This window comes from Eublepharis macularius, chromosome 17, assembly GCF_028583425.1.
Source record: "Eublepharis macularius isolate TG4126 chromosome 17, MPM_Emac_v1.0, whole genome shotgun sequence".
NCBI lineage: Eukaryota > Metazoa > Chordata > Lepidosauria > Squamata > Eublepharidae > Eublepharis > Eublepharis macularius.
The window spans coordinates 36,766,610-36,788,722 of NC_072806.1; the positions used below are offsets into that span (position 1 = coordinate 36,766,610).

At 47.1% G+C, this 22,113-nt stretch overlaps 1 protein-coding gene across 3 annotated transcripts in view; it reads right to left on the reverse strand.

Annotated features, from left to right (window-relative positions):
- HNF1B (HNF1 homeobox B) overlaps nucleotides 1-22,113 on the reverse strand; it is a 106,108-nt gene that overhangs the window by 20,121 nt on the left and 63,874 nt on the right. The gene's annotated exons all lie outside the window — the stretch shown is intronic.

The window sequence follows — 22,113 nt, forward strand, 5'->3', positions numbered from 1 at the left end:
AGTTGCTTTATACATGAGCAGAGTTTTCTGTTTTGGAAAGAAGAAAATGGATGGAAGGACTGGTCCTGAGCATGTGAAGATTCTCTTTCTTCTAAGAAGACTCAGGGCCAAATGGTAAGGTTGCCAGGTGGTGGCTAGAGATCTCTTGGAATTACAATTGATCTCCAGGCCATAGAGATCAGTTCCCTGGGAGAGAAAATGGTTGCCTTGGATGGTTGACTTTATGGCATCATACCCTGCTGAGGTCCCTCTTCTCCCCAAACCCCACTCTCTCCAGGCATCACCCCACAAATCTCCAGGAATACTGGACAACACTTCCAACTACTTTGTCAGACTGCACAGGGAAGCCATTGAAATTCACAAGCATAAGCAAAACTTCAACAGGAAAGAAGAAACCTTAAGAATGAACAGAGCATGGTTTCCAGTTCTGAAAAACACCAGGCTAACAAAACACTCCATACCCGACAATAGCCCTGCAGAGAAGATTAGCACATCAAGCACCAATCCATATGCAAAAGAACCTCCTCAGGATACAGTGAAGCCTCCCGCCATTAGCATTCCACACCCTGGGCAACTCTTACAGGATGACTCAGCTCAACCCCACCCCTCCTGAGTAGATATAAATGACCTGCCAACATCTTTTCCACACTGTGACACTGAGAGATCTCTGTCTTTTGGTGCTACACCTCTGAAGATGCCAGCCACAGCTGCTGGCGAAACGTCAGGAACTACAATGCCAAGACCACGGCAATACAGCCCGGAAAACCCACAATAACCATCGTTCGCCGGCCGTGAAAGCCTTCGACAATACATCACTCCAGGAATTTCCCAACTTGGAGCTGGCAACCCTACCAAATGGTCAGTTCACAGTGACCAGCAAGAGATTAATCATTTCTTGACATTCCATGTCTCGTGGAATTAATACTTACGGGTGTGAAGGTGCAGGATTTTATTTATTTGTTTAACAAAATCAATATACTTCCTTTCTGCCCTCATGAGGGCCCACCAAGGTGGCTAACAAGTGAAAACATACATAACAAAACCACATTTTAAAACTATTAACATCAACCAAAACAGTAACAAGAACACATCATTAAAACAGTTAAAACTCAAGCAAAAAGCACTGTGCTTGAGATGATTAGAGCAGGGCTTTTTTTCAGCCAGAACGCAGTGAAACTGTGTTCCGCACCTGATTAAAATACCCACATGATTGGTGGGTATTTGGCCCTTTCAGCCATTTTGGGCCAAAACGTGCCCAAAATGGCTGGGATCGGGCTGCTGCCAGGTAGTAGAGGGTTCTCTCGCCCAGCAGCGGCCTGTTCCAGGCTGATTTGGGCCCGATCCTGGACATTTTGGGCCCAATTCTGGCGGTTTTGGGCCCGTTTTGGCCATTTGGGACCCGAAATGGACAGGATTGGGCCTGAAATGGCCAGGAGTGGGCCACTGCTGGGTGGGGGAAGGTTTCCCCTTGCAGCAACAGCCTGTTCCCGGCCGATTCGGGTCCGATCCAGGCCATTTCGGGCCCGAAACAGCCGGGATTGGGCTGCTGCTGGGCAGGGGAGTGCTCTCCCACGTGGCAGTGGTGCGTTCCAGGCTAATTTGGGCCTGATTCAAGCATTTCTGGAGTGGCCACGGTCTGCGTGATGACCGTGTGACATTATCACACGGTCCTGGGAGCGCGCACACTCATATGGTACCCAGTGAGTTCCACCATCTCTTTTCCCAGAAAAAAAGCCCTGAATTAGAGTTGGGGTTGGGGAATACCTTGCTCCCAGCCTCCACTTCCCAACCACCACTCACCTGGCTGGTGGGGGGCAAAGGTAGGGGAATAGGCCTCCTGGGCACGCTCCTGGCACAGTGCAACAACATTACTCCCAGGAGTGATGTCATCGCACAGGTCCCAGGAGGGCTCCTGCGCTTCGCAGCAAGCTGATTCCTAAAAAATCTGCCTGTTTCGGGCCCAAATTGACCCAGTGCAAAGTGTGGAAGTATTCCTGAGGCCTACACGATGACGTTACTCCCAGAAGAGACATCATTGCGCTGCATTGTAGGGATGCCACTCCCCGACCCTGCTCCCACCCTTCCCCCCCCTGCTCCCACCCTTCCCCCCCCCCCCGCGCTCACTTGCTTGGCCGCCACACCCACAGCGGCCCAATTCAGGCCAAAACATGCCCCGCAGTGGGCCCGTTTCAAGCCGAATTGTGGCCCACAGCAGACCAATCCAGCCCACAGGATTGCTCCCGGCTGCCCTTTGACCCCACGTGATGACATCACTTTCCAGAAGTGACATCATCGTGCAACCTGGAAGCATGCGTGCGCACAGCGTGCAAACAAAAACAAGCAGCAGAGCAACAGCAAGGTAAGTGCAAGGCTCCGGATCTCCCGCTGGGGGAGTCAAGGGACCCGACAACCCTACTGCACCAGGAACACATGTGTGCTTTTCCGTGCGAGAGAGAAGGTAAGAGCTGGGTCCCCCCTACCTCCTGCCAGGAGGGTAAGGAGACCGGGCAACCCCACACGGAACCTGCAGGGACTCCAGGAGGGATCTCGGTTTTCTCCCTGTGTTCTGCTTTCCACACTCTTTCACTCCCCTTGCCAACCCCTACAGTCTCTCCCCTTTCCTGCTTCCTTCCCTCCCTCTTACTAACCCACCCACCAATTTTTATCTGCTCCTTCCAGTATCCTTTCCCCGGCAGCCTCTCTCCCCCCACCTCTCTATGTTCTTCTGTTCCATCCGTTCAGTGTCTCCTACTTCTCTCCCCTTTCCCTGCTTCCTTCCTAGGGTTGCCAGCTCCAAGTTGGGAAATTCCTGGAGATCTGGGGGGTGAAACCTGGAGAAAGTGGGGTTTGGGGAGGGAAAGGACCTTGGCATGGCATCATTTCATACAGTCCAACCCCCAAAGTAGCCATTTTCTCCAGGTGAACTGATCTCTGTGGCCTGGAGACCAGTTGTAATTCCAGGAGATCTCCAGCCACTACCTGGAGGCTGGCAACCCTATTCCTTCCCTCCATTCCACCTTTTACCTTAACTTTCCCCCTCCTGTCAGCCTTTGACTGACAGAAATGCAAGCTTGGAAGGCCTAGTAATATTGCTGTGGTTGCCTTGCCATGCCCAAAATGACTTTTAAAAATCTCAGAATAAATCTGTGTGAGATCTTAGTAGGCACTCACTTCTAAGCTACGGACACTGCTTCTCTTATTTGGAGAATTTTTAACCACCCAGTGTTGTGGATTCTTGTTTTCTACATCTCATAGTTCACAGATATAATGATTGTTCCCATAAGAATGTAAGGAGAACTTTGCTGGATCAGACCAAAGTCCAGCTAGTCTGGCATCCTGTTTAGTGCCAACCAGACATCCCCAGAAGGCCCACAGGCAGGACACGGAAGCCAAAGATACTCAGGGGTATACTGCCTCTGAACATGGAGATTCCATTTAGTTAACATTGCCAACAGCCGCTGATAAACTTATCCTCTGCCAATTTCTTTAATCCCCTCTGAAAGCCACCTATGCTAAGTGAACACCATCACAGGTTGCAGCAGAGAATCCCGTAACTTAATTATCCACCTAATTTTTTTTTATCCTGCCCATTAGTTTCATTAAATGATACTTCCTTCTAGTGTTGTGAGAGTAATGTTCAACAAGCCTGGGGAAGCCCTGGATGTACAGCAGGGTTGCCCTACCTCCAAACAGGGGGTGGGGTGGGGGTGCAGACGAGGGCCAGTTCTTCTCTCTCTTGCGTGTATGGGCGCTCCGTGGGCCTTCCAAGGGTATCACTTCTATTTCTAACTGGAAGCAATGGGTTCTCAGCAGGACTGATTCTTTAGTAATCAGCCCAAAATATGGTGTTTTTGCTGTGCTTCCAGTTTGAACCAGAAGTGATGTCACTGGAAGCCCAGAGTGCGTACATACACTCCATTTGCCACACGCTCCGGCCAGATATGCCACAACTCCCCCCCCCCCTCCTCAGCCGGTCAGTTCCCCCACTTGTAATTTTATAAACGTCTTATCAGGTCTCCCCTTTAGTGTTTTTTTCCTCTGTTCTAAAAAATTCCAAAGTTTTTTGCCTTCTTTCATAGGAAAGTGCTCCAAACTTTTGATCTTTTAGAGTTCCGTTTTCTACCCAACCCGACTTCTTCATGAGTGGTCAATCAGGTCAGCTTTGCGGTCTGAAAAAATGCTATCATGATTATCAGTAAATTGGTCCGGACACGATGAAAAAAATCCAGAAGCCCTACTGTTCTTGTGCAGATTGCAAATTTCTTGTTCCTGCGGTTTCAACTTCCAAATGCCCATTTCAGTTTTGCTTGTTTGTTGCTTAAATTACACCTGTGATTATGTTTGGGATATTTGCTGTTTATTTGCACTGAATTTTTTCCATATATTTCTGTGTCAATAAACGAGCACCACTCATTATAAGGAAACCGTACATATAAATGACTCACATTGTACTTACAAATTATATTTTGTTTGAATAATAAAATCTGTACAAAGTACATAGCCAGTATAACCATATCTACCCCCCCCGACAAAAAATAAAAATGAAACACAGAAACAAATACAAAAAGAAATATATATATTTAATTACAGCTTTCCAGCCTCTACTGCTGCCTCCCCCTCAGCCCTGACAAAGCTGCCTTTTAATGCTGCAGTCGGCCAGGATGGGTCCCCCCCCCCAGTGTCCTGCTCCCCCCCCCCCCCCGCCGTCTGGCTTCATTTATTTCTAGCCAGGCTGTTTGGAGTTTGGATGCCAAGTGGACCTCACGAGACCGCCTGGGTCAGCCATGCTACTCCAATAAATAAATAAAATAAATGATGCAAAAATTAATCAGTAGGTACACAGCAGTAAGGCTGCCAGCTCCGGGCTGGGAAATTCCTGGAGATTTTGGGGGTGGAGCCTGAGTAGGGCAGGGTTTGAGGAGGGGAGGAACCTCAACAGGGGTTAACGCCATAGAGTTCACCCTCCAAAACAGCCATTTTCTCCAGGGAAACTGTTCTCTGCCGCCTGGAGATCAGTTTAAATTCCAGGAGATCTCCAGTAATAACCTGAAGATTGGCAACCCTATATTGTAGTATAGTCCACATCCCCTGTCCCTTAACCAAAACATTTCTCTGAACCTTCTACTTGTAGCACAGTTCTTCAACCTGCGTAGAAAAGCCCTCCTGAATCATTCAGTTTTGCATAGTTTGTAGAAAACCGGGAGAGTAGGAGCCCTCTTGACCTCATTAGGCAGGCTGTTCCAGGAGGTGGGGGCCACAACAGAGAACGCTTGTGTGCAAAGCAGCTGTGGATTTTGCCCATCTGCAGGGTGGCACCTGCGGAAAGAAGAGTGAGGCTGCCCTGCCAAAGCACGGGGAGAGAAGAAGTATTGCAGATACGAGGGGCCAAGGCCATGAAGGGCTTCGTATGTGATACCTAAAAACTTGAACTGAACCTGGTAACTGATGGGTAGCCCCAGGGCTTTTTTTCTGGGAAAAGAGGTGGTGGAACTCAGTGGGTTGCCCTCAGAGAAAATGGTCACATGGCTGGTGACCCCGCCCCCTGATCTCCAGACAGAGGGGAGTTGAGATTGCCCTCCGCGCTGCTGAGCGGCGCGGAGGGCAATCTCAACTCCCCTCTGTCTGGAGATCGGGGGCGGGGCCACCAGCCATGTGACCATTTTCAAGAGGTTCCGGAACTCCGTTCCCCCGCGTTCCCCCTGAAAAAAAGCCCTGGGTAGCCCATGGAGTAACATGCATGCTTCGCCTGATAATAACCAAGCTGCGGCGTTCTGGGCCAACAAGGGTCTCTGAGTTGACTTTGAGGAGAGACCTATACAGAGTGTGTTACAGTGTGGGGAACATCTGTTCATTCTTATTTAGTTTTAACATTAAGTGTAGTATTCTGACACACAAACATTTTCACTGCAAATACAACTATGTCCAGAGGCTTCCCCCCCCCCCCTTCCCATGGGGTGTTTTTGGAGCTTAAAAGGTACTTGAATTTCTTGAAGGAAAGCCAGGAAATGCATAAAATACATGGTAAGTCTATCAAGGGCCAGATAAAATTGCTTTGCAGAATGGGACTGATCTACAAGCTGCCAGTAAACGATCACTGTCCTAGACAGAAGGCGTTTAGGGCACTTGTTCTCCAACAGACTAACAGCCCAGTCTACACATCCTAGGACAAAGCCATGCGTTCCCGAGCTTTTCAAAGCGAACACAGGCACGCCTGCTTGATGCTGAACGAGGATGGAGCTCCTCATAGTGGGGCAGAAAGCAAACAGCATCCAACCAGCGACTTGCTTAACAGCAGAGATGCCAAAAACGCTCTCCCAGCCAGAACCAAAGAAATAAAGCTGGTATTCTGCCAGAAGAGCAAGACAAGAACACGTTTCATGTTATGACCGTTCCTTGATTTTCAAGCTTATAGAATCTAGTACTGGGCCTGGAATTCACTATCCCAGTAACATTAGCTTTTATTTTTCAAAATTCCATCCATGAAGGCCGCAGTGATCGATTTAACCATGCTGGAACAATTTTTTCACAGACATTTTCTGCAGGATTGGAAAACTCCTTTTTGATTATTTTCAGCACTCTAACACAAATGTTCAGCCACTCAGTTACACTGTCTTCTTTTATTTCTATTCTCAATTGACTTCACTTGCCATCCAGTGACATCATCACATAATCAAATCTCATTGGCTCTCTAGCACTGGCACACTTGTGATTCCTGACTGGATAAGATTCTGTGAACCTCGGCTGATACGGTTGCCAGCTCCAAGTTGGGAAATTCCTGGAGATCTGGAGGGTGAAACTTGGAGAAGGTGGGATTTGGGGAGGGAAAGGACCTTGGCATGGCATAATTCCATACAGTCCACCCCCTAAAGTAGCATTTTCTCCAGGTGAACTGTTCTCTGTGGCCTGGAGACCCATTGTAATTCCAGGAGATCTCCAACCACTACCTGGAGGCTGGCAGCCCTATTGGCAGATCATGAGAGGGTGGGCAGGAAGGGTTACATCAGTGCTTAGTTCTCACGGCCCCTTCTTACATGCCCAGGTTAATGCCAATTGCCACTTTGGGGTCACGAAGCAATTTTCCACAGGCTGCTTTGGCTAGGGATCCTGACGGTGTTTTGCCATCTTCTGGGCATGGAGCAGGGGTCACTGGGTGTGTGTGTGGCAGTGTGGTGGTGGTGGTGGTAGTTGTGAATTTCCAGAATTGTGCAGGGGGTTGGACTAGATGACCCTGGAGGTACCTTCCAACCCCATGATTCTATAAAGATAACTTTTTAAAACTTTCCTCTCAGTTGTGTGCATTTTCCTTTGTTGATGGCCTCACACAGTCAACGTTGAGAGGGTATGTAGTATTGTGCTGTCACCGCATTTAGTGTGATCCCTGAATGGGTAGGATCACACATCCAACTAACTCAGGAAGGAAAAGGCACCAGCAGAAAAATGACACAACGGCATCCAAGCAACAGCTGGTCGGAGAAGGACTCCTGAACTCCAGGAGGGGCCTGGATGTCTCCCAGAATTACAACTGTTCACCAGACAACAGAGATCAGTTGCCCTGGAGAAAGAGGCTGCATTGGAGGGTGGACTCTATGGCATTACACTCTGCTGGAGTCGCTCCCCTTTCCAAACCCTGCACTACCCAGGCTCCACCCCCCAAACCTCCAGAAATTTCTTAACACAGAATTGGCAAGCTGAGATGGAGGCAAAATGGCTTCTGGCCAGTATGGAGAAAAGTAAATAATCACTCAATCATAGTTTTTCTCCTGGAAATGCTTCTGTTCTCCTGAAATAGCTAGTTTCAACCTATAGACAGAAAATACAAAATAGTTCCAGCTAAGTGTTGGACCTTCAGTGCTATGTGTGGGTGTTTGCCCCACTTTATCTCTAACGGAAGCAAAATAAATGTTAGTCTGTCTGTAGCAGTAGAAAAGAACAAGAGTCCAGTAGCACCGATAAGACTAACAAAATTTGTGGAGCTCTGAGTCACAGCTCACAAATTTTGTTAGTCTTACAGGTACTACTGGACTCTTGCTGTTTTCTACAGAAGCAAAATAAATTATGGAAAGTAGCAAAATATGCTACCAACTCACATCTAAGGGCACCAGCATGACAGGTGGGGTCCTTTCAGTACCAGGTACATAGTCAAAATACTCCAGCACTCTTGAGAAAAGCAAGCAATGTGTTTCAACTGGTGTCACGGGAAAAGTATGAAATGATTCACTGCAAAAATGCTTAAATTTTAAAAACCTTCAGAGGCAGTCATAAGATACACTGGATGCCACTGGAAGACCCATCAAGCAAATCAGAAATAATTAACTGAGGAAACTAGCAGGGAAACACACACACACCTTTGTCAGTCTGGCGGCTCAAAAGTAATTCATTATGAACGCCAAACACTGAGAACCAAGTGTGCTGGTAGAAGAAAAGCTGCTGATAGCCAAGCAAGATGCAATGGGGGAGATCCACGGGTATTTTTTTTCACATGTTCCATTTTTCATGTCTAAAGCAAGGCATATTTTTCAAGCAAGTGTGCAGGCAGCTAAATCCAGTCCCCTTCTCTGCCTGACCTCTGTGCAGTCTGTTGTTTTCTGCGCCTTTTCTTTCTTTCTTTCAGCCTTGCTCCAATACCATAAGTGAGCTGGGCCGGGAGAAAAGAGCTGTAAACAAGACAGCGAAGCAAGGTTTAGGAGTGGGAAGGGGCAGGGGTTAGCTGCCCCCACCCACATCCTCTTTTTTTTTAAAAAAAAAGACACTCCTCATCCACCACGGCCGTTTCCACACGGCTTACCTTCTTCCGGAAAACAGCGTCTTCTGGAAGTGGAGCGCAAGTGAATGGCAAGGGAACAGGGAAGAATACATGTGAGTCTGTTCACTTGCCAGGCAAGAGTAATTCGTCATTTGTAGCTTTGCTCTGAGTTAAAGTATGCCAAAGATGGGGAAAGTCTGGAAAGCAGCCCATTAGAGGATGATGATATATGGATGCTCCAAAAAACAACACCCCAGTTTGAATGCAAGAGTAGAAGAAAACATTCAAAGGTGGAAGCAGCCCATGTAATGCGGAAGGGCTCCCTCTCTAAAATGGGTGGACGACATCACAGGAGTTCCTGGGCTATTCCCCAGCAAGACGGCCATGTATTGCCCATCACATCCTTGAAGCAAAAACTTTATGGGTGGATGGCCCTGGACAACAACCAGATGGCCAAAGATATACATGGCTGCATTCATCCAGCGAGAATTCTCTGTTTAACTACTGCTGTGAATGCAATAGAGCATCCACAAGGGCCGATTCCAGATGACTAACGTTAAGGTGTTTCATGCCGCCCTCTTCCGGATCGCGACGGGGAAAATGCGAAATATCGCGTTTCCTCGCACGAGCGCGAGGAAATGCGATATTTCGCATTTTCCCCGTCGTGATCCGGAAGAGGGCGGCATGATACGCCTTAAGGTTAGTCATCTGGAATTGGCCAAGGGAATTTTCTGTGCACTTTCCTCTATCAGCTGCTGTTTCCTCAGCACTTTTCTTCATTGTACCACTAGGGGGCTTTTGGAAGGCTTAAAATTGTTATAGAGCTATAGCAATTATCATTTTCAAGCCCTTCGGTAGCACAGTGGAGAAAATGTGAGGGTGTGAGGACCAGGGGTTGTTTTTTCTTAACAGAACCATAAATAACCCCCCGGCCCCCAGATCAAGGGGGTCTGACCACTGTATATCTCCATTGGTATTACGTGACAAATGTGTCAGGTTCAGTCCTCAGAGTCTCCAGGTAAAGGATCTCAGGGCCAAACTAGATGTTTGGGTTTTTTCAGAACTCTGTTTCCCTGCAGTCACACAGAAGCTACAGGGAATGGCTGTCAAAAAATAAAGCAGAGCCCATTTGGGCTCAAAACACCACCTCCTTGGTGGTGTTTTGAGCCCAAGGAGGAAGGGTCCTGCCCCCCCCAAAGTCATTTCCCCACACCACTCTGTGCAGGTGGAGCAGCAAAAATGGGAAACAACTCCTCCCCGCTTCTGTTTCAAGGCAGGCAAACAGGGTGGGGGAGAAGCCAAGAACCCTTCCTCCCCCTCTGATGATGATCTGAGTCCAAATAGGCTCTTCTTAATTTTTTTTTAACAGCTATAACCCACTAGCAGCTGCGTGGCTACAGGGACCCAACTCTTTAAAAACCCATGTCTTTTTTAGCCTTCAGAAAACAGGTATCGGGGAAACTTTTCTGTACCTTGGATAGCCTGAGGAGTCAGTACTAAACAAGATGGACCAATGGTTTAAGTCAGTATAGGGTGGACTTATATGATTAATGACAATATAAATCCAATATACCTAGGGGAAATAGCAGGAGAGGGCGATTACCTTCCAGGACTTCTCATGGTCTTCTTGGAAGCCTCTGGCTGGTTATTATTAGAAACAGGCTGCTGGAGAATATGGTCTGATCAAGCAAAGCTCTTATGATGCTGTCTGGATTGTCAGTGCGCATGCACAGAAATACATCATGTTGATTTCAATCCCAAAAGATTGGGGTTTTCAGCAATTCCGTGTCACCAAATCAACAATGTTGATGCACAATTCTCAACAGGGCTTTTTTTCTGGGAAAAGAGGTGGCAGAACTCAGGGGGTTGCCCTCAGAGAAAATAGACACATGGCTGGTGGCCCCGCCCCCTGATCTCCAGACAGAGGGGAGTTGAGATTGCCCTACGCGCCAACGGCGCGTAGGGCAATCTCAACTCCCCTCTGTCTGGAGATCAGGGGGCGGGGCCACCAGCCATGTGACCATTTTCAAGAGGTTCCGGAACTCCGTTCCCCCGCGTTCCCCCTGAAAAAAAGCCCTGCTTCTCAAGCTATCATTGTTTTCTTCTATTTTCCCATCTCTGACAAGAGAAAGAATGTTCTTTGGCAAATGGATATTTTCCAACACAAGTGGACGTCTCAAACATGAACAGGGTAAACATTGCTCCACTCGGAGCACTGTCACCTGCATTCCTGAACTGTATTCCTAACCTCATGCAAAGGGTGTCTTGGTTAGAGGTGGATCACAAAATCCAAAACATTGTTTGAACAGTGGGAGGGAAGATAAAATGAACAAAGGGAGTTGGGGAAGAAGGTTGGGGGTTGTTTTTTCTTAACAGAACCATAGATAAAACTAGATCTAGAGGAGTTAGCCGTGTTAGCCTGTAGTTGCAAAATAGTAAAGAGTCCAGTAAGCACCTTTAAGACTAACCTTTTTAACATCACCCATGTTGCTAGTTCAAGAAGGGCATGAAGGTAAACATCTCTGGTGGACACTGTAGGCTGATCAAATCTCAAGCGTCTTCCAAAGCCAAGTGTAAGATTTGTTTAAAAACCGATCTCGTGTTCGGTAGCCAGTGTTCCACAAACACTATGATTTCTGTTTGGAATTTGGGGAGATTACTCTCATGGCCAGTTAGCTCTCCTGAACCAGGCAAAAATGAACCTAACCCACCTAACTAACGATGAACAGAGTATATACAGGCCACTGTCTCCAACACCCCATCATTTCATTAGTGAGTTTCAGCTTATTCAACTCAACGCTACAATACGGGCCAGCTTACTACCTACTTGGGTACAGAGCAGCTCATCAAAAGCAGCAGGGACAGAGACGGCATTCAAGCAGCCTTAATATACAATTTTGCCCAGCTCACAAAGCTCTATTTCAAGGCCAGCACCTGTAAAACAGCCTTCTACTCGTTGTGTAAATTGAGATTATTATTACTTTGCACCTGTGCAGAAGGTGTTATTTCAGGCATTTAAAAAAGCCAGCTGCTATTTGTCTTTTGTAATCCTGCCCTTCCTCCATACAGCTCAGTACAGCATAGATCTCCATTTTTCTGCACAACAACCTTGTAAAGTCAGGCTGAGAGAAAGTGACTGCCCCAATCTCACCCAGTGTACTTCAGGGCTAGATTAAGTTTTGAACTCAGGTATTATTATTTTTATTTTTTAATTTGTCAGTAATAGTCCACCTTTCTCTCTGAGGTTCAAGGCGTCCCTCCGTCCTAGTCCAATACTCTACTACTACACCACAGTGGCTATGTTGGTACATGTTTGTTGACGGCTAAAATTGTCTTGTGCTTTTTAAAATGTGTATGTAGTACTTTAAGAGACCAATGCGCTGCCTCCTGTGTGTTATGACTTGAACAATCAGTGGTCTTAGATTGGAGTAACTCTTCTTATATGAATTTCACATACACAGCATTACATAGGCCGTTTCCACACATCTTTCACTCGTGCAAAATCGCACAAAACTCACAGAATGACGGTGTCTTCATGGTGCAATTTCCCGTCATGACTCCATTTCATGGCACGATTTCTGACATCATCGCACCACCAAACGAAGTCATGACAGGAAATCTTCGGGAAATGAAGATGTCATCATTCTGTGAGTTTTGTGTGATTTTGTGCGAGGGGTAAAGACATGAGGAAACGGCCATAAACGTGACCTCTAAAAACAAAAATTAAGAGTTGGACCATTCTGGGGATGGCAAGGGGTGGGGAACCCGTGACTCTATGCACTGTAATACATGATACATGAAGAAAGGAAGGGAGCAACAAGGGCTTTTTCTCTGGGAAAAGAGGTGGTAGAACTCAGTGGGTTGCCCTCGGAGGAAATGGTCACATGGCTGGTGGCCCCGCCCCCTGATCTCCAGACAGAGGAGAGTTGAGATTGCCCTCCGCGCTGCTCAGCGGTGCGAGGGCAATCTAACCTCCCCTCTGTCTGGAGATCAGGGGGCGGGGCCACCAGCCATGTGACCATTTTCAAGAGGTTCTGGAACTCCGTTCCACTGTGTTCCCGCTGAAAAAAAGCCCTGGGAGCAACAATGCAAATTGCCGCCTACTACTGACCCTGCACTTCAGTTCCAAAGTGTAAAAAAGAATCTGAGCATTCTTTTGAGTGTTTGTAGATGTTGCTTGGAATTGCAGAGCCTTTTTGCAATCTGAGCTAAGAGGGTTTCATTCATTACTACAAACTGACATTACACTACTTTCCTTTCACATCAATAACATTACATTCAGACAGTACCGTAATTTTTATTGCAGTCACTTATTTAAAACATTTCTATCCTGTTTTATCTCCTGGGACTTCAGGTGATGTTGTGGTAAGTTTCCAAGTAATTGAACAATACCAGTATAAGGTATCAATTGGGGGCCGGGGGGGGGGGGGCGGGCGGCGGTGGGAAATAGTAGGGAGAAATTCCACTTCCCTGATCCTACAAGCACTCAGGTGCTTCAGTGGGCCAGTTTCCCCTCCTACCTCTTTCCATTAAATGAAGCAACTGCCCTCAACATTTTGGGCAATAAGCATGCTCGATCCTCAACAGGCTGTTTTTGTAATTTTCTTCATATATCTTTCTGCTTGTACAAACTGATTTTTTTCCTGCATACTTAGGGAGTCCCCCCCCCCCAACTACGCAGAAACTCTTACCTTGTCTGATATTAGAGGTAGATCAAGATGGGACACTGTGTTAGTCTGTCTGCAGCAGTGGGAAAGAGCAAAGAGTCCAGTAGCACCTCTAAGACTAACAACATTAGGGGTAGGGCGTGAGCTTTCATAAGCCTGGTTTACAAAAGCTCATACCCTACCAGTAACTTTGTTAGTCTTATAGGTGCTACTGGACTCTTGCTCTTTTCCACTGGTATAAGAGTGGACAAGTTGAAGGCCTGGAAAGAATTGCAGGGAGGCAGGCAACCATTTGGAAATCCTATTCCCACACCTCTCCAAATCGCTCCCACCCCAAGAGTCCAGCCACCCTCAACATTCTGTCCCTTCTGGCGCTTGCTCAGTCCTTATCAGGCCATGGGTTGAATCCAGACTTTCCACTTCAGTCATTGGAACAGAATTTTCCTGGCAGAAAATTTAGACTGGATCCAAACTTATATTGGGGTGGTGGTGGTGGTGATCTTTTTCTTTTGATGTACATTTTTAAATATCCAGGGAGCCCTGCAAGTAGGTACAGTACAGTCCTTCATTGACTATAAGTGGCTCTGTTACGTGGTTTTCACTACCCATACTGAGGCAAGCCAATTTACTATTAAATACAGTAATGATAGTTACTCAGAGGACCCAACCGTAATTCTGTTAAGTTCACTGCTGGAATGTGGGCTTCGAGGATTGGAATTTGAGTAGACAACCAAAGGTCTGCCACCGAAGCCTCTTCAAATGTCCTACCCATCTCTAGATGATGCATTATTCAAAACACTGAGCAAAAAGGCTGTTGGCTCCAATTTGCACCCATTCTGGATGTCTTTTTTAGTTGTTGCTCAGAGGGGAGGGAGCAGAGTTTGCAAAATATTGGCTGTTGGTTTAGAAAAATCAGAAGCTGTAGTAGCAAAATTGCACTAAGGTGATAAAGATTTCCACTCTCACTAATGTCTCAGGATAATATATAGTACAAGGGATATTGTCTGTGGTTTATGGAAAAACTGGGCCAGACAGCCATTGAAATGCCAAGCCCATTGTTCACCTCCTTCCCCTTCCACAGCTTGATTTCATTCTTCTCTGGGCTTCGCCTCCCACCAGCTCTCAGCATCTTGGGCCGACAGAAAACCTGCCTGTGAATGCCTTTGAGAAAGGCCTGCGTGACAGAGCCATGCTTCATAAAGACAGCTTTACTAGCACAGCAGACGGAATATAAAAGTCTGTTTATGAGACTCAGCCTATTGTTTTGGACACCCGGTTGCACAGCCCATGAAATCTTTTTATGGGCTTTTCTCCATGTTTTCCAGGCAAACTGGCCCAGAGGCAATATTGGCACCTGTCCTGACCCAGTCAGAGAAAATGCAAGTTCCTGACCATGTGGAGTTGCTGGAGAACTTTCTACGGCGGCAGATCCTGTCCCAGGCGAACTTTGCAGTGGACTTAACAGCCAGCAAGGGAAAAATCTGCCCTGGTGCAGCAGAGGGGCTCTGTATGCGTGAAAAATCTGGAAGCTGCCACTTCCGCCCTTGTTCCAGCCAGAAAAGCCTTTATTCTCACACCCTGAGTCTCTCTGCAATATGGTGATGATAATCATGCAGACCTACCTTTACAGGGTTGTTTTAAGATTTATTAAAAAAACTGTATATTAAGTATTTTTGAACACGTTAATTTATGTCCTTTAAAATTCTGTGTGTGGTGGATTACTGTAGATGGGTGTCTAGTTCCATACAATATAGGAAGCCCCCTTATCTATGGTCGGACTGCTGCTTTACATAACCTATTATTGAGGCAGAGAAAGGTATGCCTAGGTAGGTAAAGGTAAAGGTACTGTGCAAGTACTGAGTCATTACTGAACGACGGGGGGACATCGCATCACAAGGTTTTCTTGGTAGACTTTTTATGGGGTGGTTTGCCATTGCCTTCCCCAGTCATCTACACTTTACCCCCAGGAAACTGGGTACTCAATTTACTGACCTCGGAAGGATGGTAGGCTTGGAGCCAAGCTATAAGAGATGAATGACACTTGTACGGCAAGTGAACAGATTCATGTGTATTCCTCCCTGTTCACTTGTGCTCCACTTGCCCTCCACTTGATCACGTCAAGTGGAGGGCAAATGGAGTGCAAGTGAACAGGGAGGAATACACGCGAGTCTGTTCACTTGCCGGTCAAGTGTCAGTCGTCACTTGTAGCTTGGTCCTGAGTCAACCATGAGCTGGCTACCTGAACTCGGCTTCCGCCAGGATCGAACTCAAGTCGTGAGCAGAGCTTGGGCTGCAGTACTGCCGCTTACCACTCTGCACCGCGGGGCTGGAATCTCTCATTCAAATGAAGGCCTAGTTGCATTTCTGACTCTTGAGGATCATATGGCCATCATATCCCCTAAAATCTCTACCTGGTGTGGGGGGACAGATGTTCACCAGAACAGATTTATTGTGCCAACTTCAAGATGTTAATGTGAAAGTTCTCCTTCCCCTATCACTTCGATCCTTCATTTCCCCATCATGCACAGATCAAATTTGAGCAGACAAGCCTGATAGTATCCACCGGGAATTACCAACTGTATTCAGTTCATGAGCCTGTGGCTTTAACTCCCTCCCCCCCCACACACACACCCCAAATAAACACTCCTGGCAGCAGTCAGGAAGCTTCACCCCCAAACTGCCATTTGCCATGAGCCTGGCTTCACAGAACTGCCACCCTCTTTACAGGCACTTGAAGAATGAGAGCCTGGTATGGAGAGAGATTCTCAGCTTCTTTAGTGCACAAAAACTTCCCTAGGCTGTGATCTTGTTCAACCGGCAGTTCTTGGCCAACTGAAGTTTTAATTCAAGAGCAGGTTGAGGGGATTTGACTACCCCTAGTTCTCCCACTCCACAGAAAGCTCCTGTCCCCCGTTTCGCTCCTATTTCCCCTTCAAACACCCCCACCTGCCTTTTTCATTTCATGCTTGCCTCAGTTTCTTATCTGTTGATTCTTCGTTGTTGTTAAATCAAAAAGAGTCCAGTAGCACCTTTAAGACTAACCAATTTTATTGTAGCATAAGCTTTCGAGAATCACAGTTCTCTTCGTCAGATGCCTGATACAGAGACTGGTCAAATACAGAAGAGGAGGAGAGAGAAGAGGCAATTAGGGGGGGAAAGGGGAGGGAGCAACCAAAACATTCCTTTGCTAGTATATGTAAACATCTCCTTTTAGTGTGTGGATCAGTTGGCTTCAAAGGAGTTTGCCCTGTTAGTCTGTAGCAGCCAAATAGCTAGACCATCGAATTCCAATGCAGTATGGGCCTTCGATAACCACAGCTCTCCCTGCCAGATGCATCTGACAAAGAGATCTGTGGTCCCCGAAAGCCCACGCCAGGTGCCACTGAGCTCCCCCAGACCCCACCTCTGTAAAGGAAATCTGTTACCTGTGATAATGTGATAACCATTCATAGTCCCTATTCAGTCCCAGCTTGACAGAGTCAAATTTGCATATGAATTCCAGTTCAGCAGCCTCCCGTTGGATTTTGTTTTGAAAGGTTTCTGTTGAACTACAGCGACCTTTAAGTCTTTGGTGGAATGTCCTGGTAGACTGAAGTGTTCTCCCACTGGTTTCTGGATGTTGTTGTTTTACATCCCCATTTTCTTCTTCAAGGGGACTCAAAAGGGCTTATATCATTCCCCCCTCCTCCATCTTATCCTCACAACAACAATCCTATGTGGTAGGTTAAGTTGAGAGAGTATGACTCAAGGTCACCCCAGTTAGTTCCCACGGCAAGTAATCAATAACAACAACAACAACATTCGATTTATATACCGCCCTTCAGGATGACTTAACACCCACTCAGAGCAGTTTACAAAGTATGTTATTATTAGCCCTACAATAATAATCACCCTGTGAGGTGGGTGGGGCTGAGAGAGCTCTGAGAGAGCTGTGACTAGCCCAAGGTCACTCAGCTTGCTTCGAGTAGAGGGGTGGGGAATCAAACCCGGTTCTCCAGATTAGAGTCCCACACTCTTAACCACTGCCCCAAACTGCCTCTCTACTGGCTCTGAGTAAGGATTCAAATCCGGTTTTCCCAGGTCCTAGTTCACTACTTTGAGCACTGTGCCATACCAGCTCCCATTCCTGGCCATAACCAAGCTTTTAAGTATATGTAACATTCCTCTTTCTCTATGCTTTTAAAAAAACTGTGAACTCCTTTGGGCAGGGACCTGTCTGCTCTTACCTATGCAGCACTTTAAGGCTCCAGGTATGTTGCTGTTAATGAGATCACTGTCATCTTCCTGCCTTCATTCCCTGCGCTCACAACCTCAAGAGAAGAGCAGGTTCCTTCTTTGGAAGCTGCAGGACCCCCCCCCCCCCTTCTCCTCTGTCCCAGCACTGCAGCCATTAGGGTTGCCAGGTTCAGGATGGGAAATTCCTGGAGATTTTGGGGGTGGAGCCTGGAAAAGGCAGGGTGTGGGGAGGAGAGGGGCCTCAGAATGGTCTAATGCCATACTGTCCACCCGCCAATGCAGCCATTTTCTCCAGGGGAACTGATCTCTGTGGCCTGGAGATGAGTTGTAATTCTGGGAGATCTCCAGCCACCACCTGGAGGCCGGCAATCCTGGTAGCCATCTCCAGCAAGTTCTCAATGGCACACAAATTGGAGCACGCCAACCAAGAGAAGAGCTAGGCCACAACAGAGAGGCTATCTCAGCCATGGCCGTTTCCAGATGGCTTACCTGAAGCCGCTCCATGCCACAATGTTGTGGATCGTGCCGGCGAAAACGCAAAATATCGTGTTTTCTCGTGTGAGTCGCACGAGAAAACGCGATATTTCGTGTTTTCCCTGGCACGATCCACAACATTGCAGCATGGAGCGGCTTCAGGTAAGCCATCTGGAAACGGCCCATGACTGGGATGGAAAGTGTGGCATGTGGCCTGTTCCCTGCACCTTAAGAGAGAGATTTTGAAAATTTAAATGCTTAAACAAAGGGCTTGCAACTGATTGCGCCACAACCAAACCCAACCCAGTATGAGGTAAGGGCATTGCCTCCAAAATAATTCTATTTGTTCTTTTGTTCTCTTCAGATTGTTCTAGAACAAAAGAACAAATACAAATATTTTGGAGGTGATGTACTTACCTTGAACTTACTCGGGATAGCACAGCTATCATCCACCCACATTGTTACAACGATGTAAATTTACTACTGCCTACTTACACCACAGGAATAGATGGATCGAGGCCTGCAAGCAATTATATCTGAGGATTTGTAGCACAAGCGCTATACTATTTATATTACTTATTCTGACTTATTTATTGACTTTATTGAATATTGTTCATGAAGTCTATATCAATTTAATCTGTGTCTATTCAAGATGAGTATATTTGGGCATGTGATATTGTATTGGTACTTTGGTGATATGTAATTGATTTATGGGTGTCGGTGGCATATTAATGTAATGGGAGTGGATGTTTATTGATTACAATTACTATTTACAGATGATTATGTACCTTGCACTTTAAGAATGATAAAACTGATATGATATATTGAGGGACTGACTGTTCTTCATGGGGACTAGTGTCTATTTGGTGGTAACCACAACCAACCCAACTTATTTATGGGTGCTCATCTGCTTCCCACCTTCGCCAGTGCCAGCCCCAGGTGCGAAAGGGGCATGAAAGAGTGGTATGGGCCTTGCCACAGGGGGCAGACTGAGCAACTTTGGAACACCACCCCTCTCCTTTCCCTGCTCCCCTCTGAACTTGATCTCTGTCACTATGAGTTGCAGCCAAGCTTTGCACTAAATCTTTTAAGAAGAAAAAAGGCCATATCTATGCCTTTATCTCTTGAAATAATAAATGCATGAAATTTTTATGCAATATAAAATACATTTGCCACTACTAGTGAAGACAGAAATTTCCTAAACATTTCTGCACAGATTCTAAGAAATCTCTCTCTCTCTCTCTCTCTCTCTCTCTCACACACACACACACACACACACACACACACACACACACACAGAGCTTTTCTTCTGGGAAAAGAGGTGGCGGAACTCAGTGGGTTGCCCTCAAGAGAAAATGGTCACATGGCTGGTGGCCCCGCCCTCTGATCTCCAGACAAAGGGGAGATCCCCTCTGTCTGGAGATCAGGGGGCGGGGCCACCAGCCATGTGACCATTTTCAAGAGGTTCTGGAACCCCATTCCCCCGCGTTCCCCCTGAAAAAAAGCCCTGCACACATATATCATTATATTAATGAGACAAAAAACAAGACACAGAGTCCCATCTTATAAAGGATCATTCGTACAAATTGAATATAACAGTGCAATTTTTCATTCAGACCTAAAAGAACAATTAAATTCAAAGTAAACTTTATCAACTTTGTGATAAAAAAATACGTCTAGTCAGTTTTGGTCATAAGCAAGCATGTACGTGACGGCAAAAAAACCTCATAGATTTTATATTAGCATTCATGTAACAAGGAGCCAGGGCCACAACCCTCAACTTTTTCATTTATTTACTTATAGGATTTACATCCTGCCTTTGTGCAATTCAAATAGCACACAAAACAACACACAACATGTTAAATTTCTATCACACTAACTGAAACTATTCAAACCTTGCAGTGGAATAAAAGTGAACCCTCCCCCTCCAAAGCAGTAAGTGATCAAATCAGCAATAAAAGCCCTAAAAATAATAAAAGCAGCTATCAGAAATTAGGTCAGATTTTAGTAGTGAAGTCCATTAATTAAAGTAAGAGGATCAGGAAGTAAAAGTACCCAGCGCAGAATAGTTTTCGCAAGTTTCCAGGAAGTTAAGAGGGAGAGAGTATGACAGACCTCCCAGGGTTGGGAATTCTACAGTAAGGGAGCCGGTATTGTAAAAGCCCGGTCCGGTGTAACTGCTGATCTCATCTCTGTTAATGTGGATCTCCAGAGCTCAGCAGGACACCAGTTGCTGATGTTAGATCATGGACTGGCTCACATGAGGACAAAGGGACCCCTCTGGTTTGAAGCAATTTAGGTCAAGACCAGCGCTTGAACTGAAACTACGTGGCAACAGTAGGGTTGGCAGCTCTGGGTTGGGAAATTCCTGGAGATTTGGGGGGTGGAGCCTGGAGAGGGCGGGGTTTGAGGAGGGAAAAGACCTCAGCAGGGTGTAATGCCACCCTCCAAAACAGCCATTTTATTCAGGGGGACTAAGGCCTGGAGATCCACTGTCATCCTGGGAGATCTCCAGCCACCACCTGGAGGCTGGCATCCCTAATACGCAAGAGTGTGAGATTCCTTGCAGACAAATTATGGACCAATTGAACTGTCGGAGCATTTTTTAAAGGCTGACTCACATAGAGAAAGGGTGGTTTTTTGAAATGACCTCCTTTGTCACTATTTGTAGAAGGCTGGATGGGTGTGTGCATTTTGACCTCCCTAGTTGTATTCAAGGGTGGAGGTCGGGGCAGGGCTTGTCAGTTTCATCAAGCCTCCCCCCCTCCGTCTCCACTCTGGTAATTCAAGCACTGCTCTCTGTGTTTATAATTAAAAAGTGTGGTCAAGAGTTGCCAGCTTGCAGGTGGAGGCTGGAGATCTCCCAGAATTACAACTGTTCTCCGGTCTCCCAACTGCAGATATCAGTTCTACTAGAGAAAATGGCTGCTTTGGAGGGTGGATTATGGCATTATACCCTGCTGAAATATCTTCCCTCCTCAAACTTTGCCCTTCTCAGGCTCTGCCCTCAAATCTCCAGGAATTTCCAACCACAGAGTTGGCAACAGGGTTGCCAGGTCCCCTGTCCTCCTGGCAGGAAGTGGAGGACTCGGCACCTACCTGCCCCGTCGTCTGTCGCTCACACGCAAAGTGCATGAATGCTCCCAGGCCCACACGATGACATCACTTCCGGGAAGTGACAACAGCACATGGGCCACGACTGCCCCCGCGGGAGGGTTCCTGCACTCCGCAGGGGAGAGGGCTGAGTCAGGCTGGATTTGGGCTGATTTGGCCCAAATTGGGTTGCTGCGGAGCGTGAGAGCACTCCCGCGCTCTGCAGAGGCCCAACGCTGGCCCAAATCAGCCCAGATTGGGCCCAAATTGGCCTGTAACGGTCCAATGAGGTACGCGGGAGTGCTCCTGTGCGCCACAGTGATCCAGTCCAGGTCGATTTGGGCCCATTCCAGGCCGATTTGGCCTGATTCAGGCCCGATTCAGGCATGGATTGGGCCCGTGGGAGCACGCCACACCGCCCAGGAGTGCACTGTATTGCCTGTTCCACCCCCGCCAGCCAGATAAGCAGGGGAGGGGGTGGAGGGTGGGAGAGGGGGATCCCCTGCCCCCAGCGGGGGACTAGTAACACTAGTTGGCCACCATAAAACAAAGACAAGAGACACTCATCTCCCACTTAGGTTTCATGCAAACCACACTGCATGGGGTCGCAGTAGGGTTACCAGCTCCAGGTTGTTAAAGAGCTATAGCCAGCTCCAAGTTAGAAAAGTCCCGAGATTTTGGGGGTGGAGTTTGGAGTGGGTGGGGTTTGGGAGGGGAGGGGCCTCAGCAGGGTATAATGCCATAGAGTCCACCTTCCAAAGCAGCCGTTTTCTCCAGGGGAACTGATTTCTGTCGGCTGGAGATCAGTTGTAATTCCAGGAGATCTCCAGCCACCACCTGGAGGCTCCCAACCCTAAGTTGCAGTATACACCACGGCCTCCAACCCTCAAGCCACCAACT